Source organism: Petaurus breviceps, unplaced genomic scaffold (genome assembly GCF_028583685.1).
Source record: "Petaurus breviceps papuanus isolate PSGF00001 unplaced genomic scaffold, PetGlider_PUasm1.0 185, whole genome shotgun sequence".
Lineage (NCBI taxonomy): Eukaryota > Metazoa > Chordata > Mammalia > Diprotodontia > Petauridae > Petaurus > Petaurus breviceps.
In genome coordinates this window covers 2,160,094-2,170,529 of record NW_027185797.1, presented here as the reverse complement: position 1 = coordinate 2,170,529, position 10,436 = coordinate 2,160,094, and positions in this window count along the sequence as shown.

Sequence of the window (10,436 nt, the reverse complement as noted above, 5' to 3'; positions counted from 1 at the left end):
GATGATATCACAGAAATAATGAATTGTCAAAGTGTGAATTTCATTATGATCATCCTTTGCTAGTGACTTCCTTAGATGCCTCCTTATAGTACAAAGGTGCCCTGATTTCTTGACAGCTAGGTCAATGGAAGACAGACTCTAGTAGGTCCTACCAAGTGACAAAGGTTTCAAGTGTAAAGCTAATATTGGACTCCACATTTGTCATCTAAGGACCAATCTAGTTAACTTCAGAGAATCTCATTATTAGGAAGGTGACCACCAAGTGGTGAATCTCTTTGGGCATAGAAACTCATGAAGATGGTTAAATAAGGTATGGAGGGGCTGGGAGCTTCCTGAAGTCATAGATCCGTGAAGTCAGCACAAATAAGCATGAGAAGCATAGTATAATATAAATGCATTATAATTATATGGTTGGGCCTATAATTAACCTTTAGGCAGTAGTTGACATCCATCGTAAGCAGATTTCACAAATATAAAAATTTGTGGGCTGAACAGCCCACCCACACTGTATAACTTGCCCTAGGCTTCATACCCCTCTAAAGAAAGTTCTGATAGAAACAAAAGTACTTTAAGCAGTCAGAGAACAATATTTTAACATCAGTATATTAAAATTTCATTTCATGTAAGATATCCAACTCAGAGTCCAAATTAAAGATTGATTCCTTATAGATGGAAAGGTCCTCCAGATGCTCCTGTTTGGAGATGGCTTTTATTAATTGCATGGAGCCCAAAATTATTTATGTTGTGGTACCTTCCAAAAAATCTTAGGATCATGGGATTTTGTGTGATTTTAACATATATCTTGTTGAAGTGAAGCCTTTAAGGAACATTTAGTTTAGTGAAGGAGAGTTTCCTAAACTACTCAAAAGAGTTTGGTCTAATTAGCTAGACAGCAAAAATTAGTGGATAAATTATACTCTTGTCCAGAATGATACATGGCTGAATGGACAGCCTATGGAGCTTAGCCATCAACATGGATATATCATGAACAGATACTGCAAATGGACCATGTGTTGGACCTGGGATTGAATAGGAAGAGGAGACCAGGCTGTATGGACTTTGGGCAATTGATGAGTTCTTCTAAGGATCCCAAGTCCCTACATAAAACAATGTCTCACCTTTTTAAAGCTAATATGCTTCTGGTTATGTTGTAAGTCTGTGAGTCATGGAATGCTACATTCTCTGAAGAAGCAAATTTGAGGATAATCCAAAAGACATTGAAGTGCTATGTGAGGCTACGACACATTATAAATATGGAAGTACTACAGAAAATGCCATCAGAGAAAGAGAGAAACAAATGAAATATACAACTGGAAAAAAAAGATGGGCCAATCACAGAGCAAGAATGAGGGACCCATAATGGTTACATGGTCCTACCCAATGTCAAGACAAGGAAAAGGAGTGATTCCCCACCTACCCAAACAAGACGGGTAGACCCTTCTGTGTTGAACTTATGGAAGCATGTGATCAAGAGTCATACAGGATGGTTAAATGTGATTGGGTTGTGATCTGTATTTTTGAAGTGAATGCCCATATCAATGAGATCACACATCTATTACACTACTGAAGAATATTGAATATTGAATATTTGGAGGTCAAAAAAATCATGATAGCCAGGGGAGTGATGGTAAATGGTCAACTTTGGGGGAAGAATGTATACCCAAGATACTTTTAAATTGAATCTGCAACATTAACGTTTTTCCATCACTCTCATAAGTCTTGTCTATCAACCAAACAACACACCAAGACCTGATTTGTAGCATTTGTAGATTTATGAGGTATACATTCTCACACTGAAAATTTAACAATCTAATCTCTTGGAGCTTGTTTCAGCTGGCTCTAAAACACCCATGATTATAGCTCTTTATCTCTGACACCAATGGATTTATATTCTTATAGCTGGGAAAAGTCATTGAGGTCATCTTGCACAACCTCCATTTTCACAAGACACTGAGGCTCAAAGAAATGAAGCAGGTGTTCCAGGGTCATATAGGTAATAAGTCGTGAAGACATAATCCAAACTTATGTCCTCTTATTCCAAATACAGTAGTCTTACCACTGTACAAAGTGTCTTCTCTTGGGACCTACTCTTGGTAAAGCTGACCATCTTTACACTAACAAAGTGTGGAGCACTGTCACCAAAATTAAATAGTATATATGTTACTTGAGAATGGTTCCTCTAAGCATCTCCAATCAGTAAGGATTAGTTGATGTAACAAAAACAGGGTTGGCAACAAAAAACTGTGTGAGACAGATATGTGACAGATAGACTGACATATATATATATATATATATATATATATATATATATATATATGTCCATCTATACTCACGTATATATACACATACCTCTATACAGTTTATATCTTTCTTTTCTATACTCTGTGTGCCCTACCTAGACAAACAGAGTGTGCAGGTTCCTCAATTTCTTCTCCATAATATATTAAGCATCCAAGTGACATTGCCCGTTAGTCTCAACTATTTGGTATTTGACAAATCTGGACTTGCTCACTTTGATGACTTTTGTTATTTTTTAGTTGTTTTCAGTTGTGTCTGACTCTTTATGACCCCATATGGGTTTGTTTGGGGGTTTTTTTTGGCACATATACTGGAGTGGTTTGCTATTTCCTTCTCCAGCTCATGATGAGATGAGAAAACTGAGGCAAATAAGGTTAAGTGACTTGCCCAGAGTCACACAGCTAGTAAGTGTCTGAAGCTAGATTTGAACTCAGGTCTTCCAGACTTAAAATCCAATATTCTATCTACTTCACCACCTACATGCTATAAGCTGAATGCCTATGAACATGCTCTTTGTAACTGGTTAAGTCACCAAGTCCAAGTGAAACATGGAATATTAAAGGCCGAGGGAACCTTAAAGACTAACCAGTCCAGAAATTCTTAAGCTTTTCTGTTTCTTGGACCTTTTAGGGAGTGTCTGGTGAAGCTTGTGGATCATTTCTCAGAGTAATATTCTTAAATGCACAAAATAAAATGCATAGGATTATAAAGGAAACCAATTATGATGAAATAATTAAAATATTGTTTTAAAAAGCAAGTAAAACAAGTTCATATGCCCAAAAGGCTATAAAACTGTGTGTACCTTTTGATCCAGCAATACCACTGCTAGGTCTATATTCCAAAGACATATAAAAAGGGAAAAGAACCTTTTTGTCCAAAAATATTTGTTGCAGATCTTTTTACAGTGGCTAAGAATTGGAAATCGAAGAGATGATCATTACTTGGGGAATGGTTAAACAAGCTGTGGTATGATTGGGATGGAATATTATTATGCGATAAGAAATGGTGAGCACAATGATTTCAGAAAAACCTGGAAAGCCTTACATGAGCTGATGCAAGGTGAAGTGAGCAGAACCAGAACACTGTACACAGTAACAGCAATATTGTATGATGAAAAACTGTGAATGACTTAACTATTCTCAGTAATGCAAATATCCACCTCCAGAGAAAGAACTGATATTATCTAACTACAGACTGAAGCAAGCTTTTTTCCACTTCCTTTCTTTCTTTCTTTCTTTCATTGTTTATTCAAGTCTTCTTGTACAAAATGACTAATATGGAAATGTTTCATATGTTGCATATGTATAACCTATATCTGATTGCTTACCATCTTTTCTGACTCCAAATCCAGTGCTCATTCCATTAAACTTAGCTCTAGAGTTCATTATCTCCTTTTCTCTTCCATGATGAGGAGACCATAGCTAGATAGATCAATCGATTGACAGGTAGATAGAATAACAAGTAGATCAATAGATTGACAGATAGGTAGATTCATAGATCAGTAAATAGACAGGTACATAACAGACAGCTAGACTTTGTTTTTCTCCCTCCTCTCACTTAGCACATCAAATTACATCTGGACTAGAGCTCAGAGGTCATCTACTCCAGAAGCATCAAATATGCAGCTTAGAGGAAATATGTAGCCCACAACACTCCCAACTGTAATGTTATTGGGAAATATTTAACTGAATTAATAAAAATAAAATAAAACATAAATAATATTCCATTTTAAAACTAAGTCACTCTGTCATGTGCAGGGATGCTTATATCTGGATTCAATTTGAGTTTGACACCATTGATCTAGTCCATCTCCTTCAACAAGAGGCAGGATCAATCTGAGGCCGAGGGAGCTATGGTAATATGCACATGGCCACACAGGTAGTAGTAGCAGAGCCAAGATTGGAACCCAAGTCTTCTGAATCCAAATCAAGGTCTCTTTCTATCATATCACAGGAGCTCACTTTTTCTTTCTATGTGGGCAGTTTTCAATGGAAGGGAATGTTTCAAAAGATAAAAACTTAATATATTCATTTAATTTCTACAAAGAATATCAGAAATGCCATTGATTTCTTTTTAAAGAAAAAAGTGTCACGTTCTTTGTATTAAATCAATTTGTGGAATATTTGGTGTTGAGTATTCTTCCATTAGAAATTTCATGAAGTTCATTTTTTTAAGAGCTATTTATCAAAATATTTTATTTTTACATTCACTAGGTTTTCCCCTATTTCCCTCTACACACACACACACACACACACACCATTCCAAAGAGCCACCAATGGGAGGGAACTCAGTCAATGACCAGAAGAAAAGTCTGTGGTTAATCAATAGAGACAGACAAGACTGGTATTCAGGAAACTGAGGTTTTCTAGCTCTGGTTCTTTCTTTAGGAAACACTGCCTGACATAATTTAGACATAAAGGGTGATATTATAAGCAAATTAGGAGAGCATGGGATATTTTACCTTTGAGATCTATGGATAAGAGAAGAATTTTTGAACAAACAAGAGAGAGAGAGAGAGCATTATGAGATATGAAATAGAAAATTTTGATTACAATAAATTTAAGAAGAAGTTTGCACAAACCAAACAATTGCAGTCGAGATTAGAAAGAAAACAGAAACTGGGAGGTTGAGGGGAGATTCTTATAGCAAGTTTCTCTGACAAAGGTCTCATTTCTCAATTCTATAGAGAATTGAGTCAAATGTATAAAAGTATGAGTCATTCCTCAATTGATAAGTGGTCAAAGGATATGAACAAGTAGATTTTGGAGAAAGAAATCAAAACTATATAGAGTCATATGAAAAATATTCTAAATAATTATTGAGTAGAGAAATGCAAATTAAAACAACTCTCAGGTACCATCTCACATCTGTCAGATTGTCTGACAGAAAAGAAAAATGACAAATGTTGGAGAGAATATGGAAAAATTGGGGCATTAGTTCATTGTTGGTGAAGTTGTGAACTAATCCAACCATTCTGGAGGGCAATTTGGAAGTATGTCCAAAGGGCAATCAAATTGGGTATACTATTTGATCCAGCAATGCCACTACTAGGTCTGTATTCCAAAGAGAGTAAAAAAAAAAAAAAGGAAAAGGACCCACATGTACAGAAATATTTATAGCAGCTCTTTTTGTGGTATTAAAGAATCAGAAATTGAGGGGATGTTCATCAGTTGGGGAATGGCTGAACAATTTGTGGTATATGATTGTGACAGAATACTATGAGAAATGGTATAAAAAATAGTGAGCAGGATGCTTTCAGAAAAACCTGGGAAGATTGATATGAACTGATACAAAGTGAGGTGAGCAGATTGTACACAGTGACAGTGATATTGTTTAATGATCAATTGTGAATGACTTAGTTATTATCAGCAGTTCAATGATCCAAGACAATTCCAAAGGACTTATGATGGAAAGTGCCATCTACCTCCAAAGAAAGAACTGATGGTGTCGGAATGCAGATGGAAGCATACTTTTTTTTTACTTTATTTTTTCTTAGAGGTTTTTGTTTGCTTTTTTGCAACATGGAATAATATGGAAATATATTTTGCATGACTGCACACATATAAACTATATCAAATTTCTTGCCTTCCCAAAAAAGGAGGGAAAATATTTGGAATTCAAAATTTTAAAAAGTACCACAAATGTTAAAATTTTGTTTTTACATGTAATTGAGAAAAAGGAAAAAGAAACACTGCCTGAATATAAAGCTGAAATGGGAGCCTTTGATAGCCAGAGGACACTGGATATCAGGAGGTGGGAGAGCAAAGAAAAGGAGAAGAGACGCTCCAAACATATTTCTTCTACTTTGTTGGGTTTGGGTTTTTTTTTTTTTTTGCCTTTTTGGAGGGTAATTAGGGTTAAGTAACTTGCCCAAGGTTACACGGCTAGTTTTTTGTGTGTGTGGGTGTTAAGTGTCTGAATCCGGAACTGATCTGGTCCTCCTGTCTCTGGGGCCAGCGCATTAATCACTGCACCACCTAGCCGCCCCATATTTCTTCTACTTTGTAATTCCCTCCTTCCTATTCCCCAACTCAGCCACTCCTCTGCCACAGAAAATTTTTTCAGGTGATGCCTTGGGCAGTTGTAGTCTTTGCTTCTCCCAAGGTACACACACTAGAACACCCTCAATATGCTGTGCTTGAGGGGTAATTCCACCTTCCTATAAGTATCCATCCTTGCCAACCCCAGCAGCTTACAACTGTTGGTTCCATTGTCTTCAATCTGACTAGTGGGTTCCATAATTTCAGTATTTCAGGGTCACAAGTAGTGAGAAAGAAGCTGGTTATGCATGAGAGGGGATAAGTGGAAGCCAACCATGAGAAAAGAATGCACAATTTGGGCCCCAGAAGATAAATTTGTGGGTCATCTCACCACAGCTGGTAGAAAAGCATCAAAAACCCACCCATCCAGACTGGACCCATAAAGCATGTACAATCACTTTCTAAACTGAGTGTTTAAATGATAAACATAATCAATACCCAACTTCAAAAGTAGCAGCAGCAAAGCTTCATCACCAGGGCTGCTTCCAAGCCCTGGAAACTAAAACATGCTCCAAGTCAATCCCCTATAGGCTGGCCACACTTGCCAAACATTCATTAAAGAGTTCAGTTGCATTCTGGGCTCCAGGGGGCCAAATTACCCCCCAGAGCAATCTAATACTTCATTTCTGTGGAAACTGTTTCATGGTTTGCTTTTCTGAGTGACAGGCAGCAAGAAGCCTGCTGGTTCTATGCAGAGTGGGAACAAAATTCCCACCCATCCAGCGCTGAGATGTCAATAGAAATCCTCTGGTTCTCTCTCTATCTCTTTCCTCTGAACTCCTCTGGCATGTCTGTGACATAAGGCTGACAAATTGGCTTCAGATCTGGGAGCCAGCCCCCAAAGTCAGGAGCCAGATGAATGTTTCAGCTTCCTAGGAAAGAAAAAAATAGAGGAGGATGAAAAGGCAGGCCTGCCATTGGGAGTAGTTGCCCAAAGTCATCAGAAGATCCAAATTAGAGTCACTGAAAGCCAACAGACATGTCTTGAAAGACACCATTGAAGAAGGTAGTCACCCTCTGGTCAGACTAGGGCCTCCTAGGTCATACACAGGGCCCAGGGATATAAGGAGCATTGGGCAACTGAGGCTTCCCCTTAGGGCACTGAATTTGGGGGGTTTTGGGTGGCGCGTTAGATCTCTCAGAGAGCCCAGGACCAACTCAAAATGAGCTACTCGGTCAAAATGGCAAATTTCCAAATGGTAGTGTGGACTGAGTTCTTCTTTAACTGAAGACATATCCTGCCATTTGCCCTCATTATAGTCTAACTGAAGCTCTACCAGGTGGAGCCCCTGTGCCCAGGGGCCCTCTGCCCTTCTCCCATTCTAATGAAGTCTTGTGAGGAGCAGAGCCCAGGGCTGCATCCAAGTGGGTGTAGCTGTGTACACCACAAGGCTCTGGAAGCTCTGTGTCAGGTCTCAAAGCTGCCCACACCGTGAATGCTGTTCAGCACTGTATTAATGAACATTGTCCCCTGACAATCAACAAGCATTTATTAAGCACCTACTGTATGCCAAGTATTATGCTAAGAGCGGCAGAAACAAGGACAAAAATGAAACTTTTACACTCAGGGAGCTTATAGTCTTGCCAGGGGAGATATCGTGTGTGTGTGTGTGTGTGTGTGTCTGTATGTGTACATGTATCAATATTCAAAAAAGAATTCCTGGTAATGGAGTGAGGTGGGAGAGAAAACTAGTGGCAGTGAGGGTAGGGGGTTCAGTAATGATTGATTAATTGATTAATTGATTTTGATTTAATTAAATTCATTCAGCATTCAAGAGTGGGCAGTTAGGTGGCTCAGTAGACAAGAGTGTCAGGCATGGAATCAGGAAGGCTCATCTTCTTGAGTTCAAATCCAACCTCAGACACTTACTAGCCGTGTGACCCTGGGCAAGTCACTTAACCCTGTTTGCCTCAGTTTCCTCATCTGTAAAATGAACTGGAGAAAGAAATAACAAATCACTCCAATATCTTTGCCAAGAAAAGCCACTACTGAAAGGGACTCGAACAGAAAATTCATTAACTAACAGGCTTCAGGGACTGAGCTAGGTGCTAGTGATAAAAAGACAACAATGAACACAGTGCCTGTCCTCAAGGAGGCGGCTCACTCAGAACACACAAACCAGGACTGTTCAGGAAAGAGAGTGGAGTTGGTTTTCAGTAAACTCTAAATAACCCCGAACTAGAGGGAGCAGAACCACAGTGCATTTCTACAGTTTCTTTTAAAATTGTCCTGAAACCATTAGTTGTCAAGATGAGATTTACAAGGCTCTGAGGTGACCTGTCACCGGCCCCACACCAAAGAAATGTTGACTTACTGCTGTTTTCCTTGAGTCTGGCTCATGTTGTGTCTTGTCTCCCCTGTAAGACCTTAAAGTCCTGTAGGAAAGGGAGCATGTCTTCTTCCTGCTCTGTGTCTACCTCACATCACATCCCCACCCTACCCCAGCACCTAGCACACGGTCTTGCCCATAGTATGCGCTCAGTAAATACTTGTTGGTTGGTTGGTTGAAAACAAATACATTTGGGGTGTCTAGGTGGCACAGTGAATGGGGCACCAGCCCTGGAGTCAGGAGGACTTGAATTTGAATCTGGCCTCAGACACAACACTTAACTAGTTGTGTGACCTTGGGGAAGTCACTTAACCCCAATGCCCTACCTTCCTCCCTCCAAAAAGCAAAATAAATAAATAAATAAATAAAGATGTATCTTTAAAAAATACTTCTATATGTGTATATATTTACATTTATTCAGCTCATAATAAATTGTTGTATTAAAAAAAAGAAAATAAATACATTTGATTATGAGACAGCTAATGAAAATACTAAAGGAAATCGGGCAGCTAGGTGGCATAGTGGATAGAATGCCAGACCTGGCCATTGGCAAGACTCATCTTCCTGAGATAAAATCTGGCCTCAGGCACTCACTAGCTGGTTGACCCTGGAAGAGTCGCTTTATCCTGTTTGCCTCAGTTTCTTCACCTGTAAAATGAGCTGGAGAAGGAAATGACAAACCACTCCAGTATCTTTGCCAAGAAAATCCCAAATGCATCATGAAGAGTTGGACACAGCTGAAAAATGACTGAATGATAGAAATTCTAGAATGTTGTGACTAGAATGGTCTTTGGAAATTATCTAGTCTAACTTCCTCATTTTATGGCTGAGGAAATGGAGGCCAGGAGAAAAGAAGTGACTTGCCCAAGGTCACACAGCTATTAGTGGCAGAACCAGAAACAAAATTCAGGTGTCTTGGCACCTTATTTTTATCTTCTCCAGAGGCATTTATCCCCAAATGAGAAGAATTTGAGAGATTTTTTTTTCTTTCTCTTTACTTCATCCAGGGGAAAAATGGATTTGGTTATATCTATAAAGAGGAAATAGTGAATGGGGATGGTGTTTGAGAACTTATACACTTTGGAGACCATTCTACTTGGGAGGACAGAACAAGAAATAGAGAAATAATAACTATAAAATAATAATGATAATAATAATTCATTAACATAGCACCTAATGATTTGCAATTATTTAATAACCATTCTACAAGGTTATTGATGCAAGTATAATTCTCATTTTGAAGAGAGGGAATCCCAAAGAGTTTGTAAAGTAGTCAGGGGAGTGGTCAGGACTTGAACCTAGATCTTCTCTGTCCCAGACCAGTCTCTTCTCATGACACCACACTTTTCCTCATAATGATAAAGTACTTTCATACAGTTCTTTTCTACTTACAAAATGTTTTACATACACTTTTTCCCTTGATCCTCATAACAAATTCATGAAGCAGGCAACATATTGTTTACCTGATACCTGTTTTACAGATAAGGAAACTGAGTCTGAGAAGTGAAGTAACTTGCCCAACGTTACCCAGCTAGTAAGTAGGCCTTGGATTCAGGTCTTACATTTCTACATCCAAAGCTCTTTCTAGATTGAACTGGAGCCGCTGACTCTTGTTTGGAGAACAGAATTTTGGTGTTGTTGTTGTTCAGTCATATCTGACCCTTTGTGACCCTATCTGGGGGGGTTTCTTGGCAAAGATACTGGAGAGGTTTGCCATTTCCTTCTCCAACTGATTTTACAGATGAGGAAACTGAGGCAAACAGGGTTT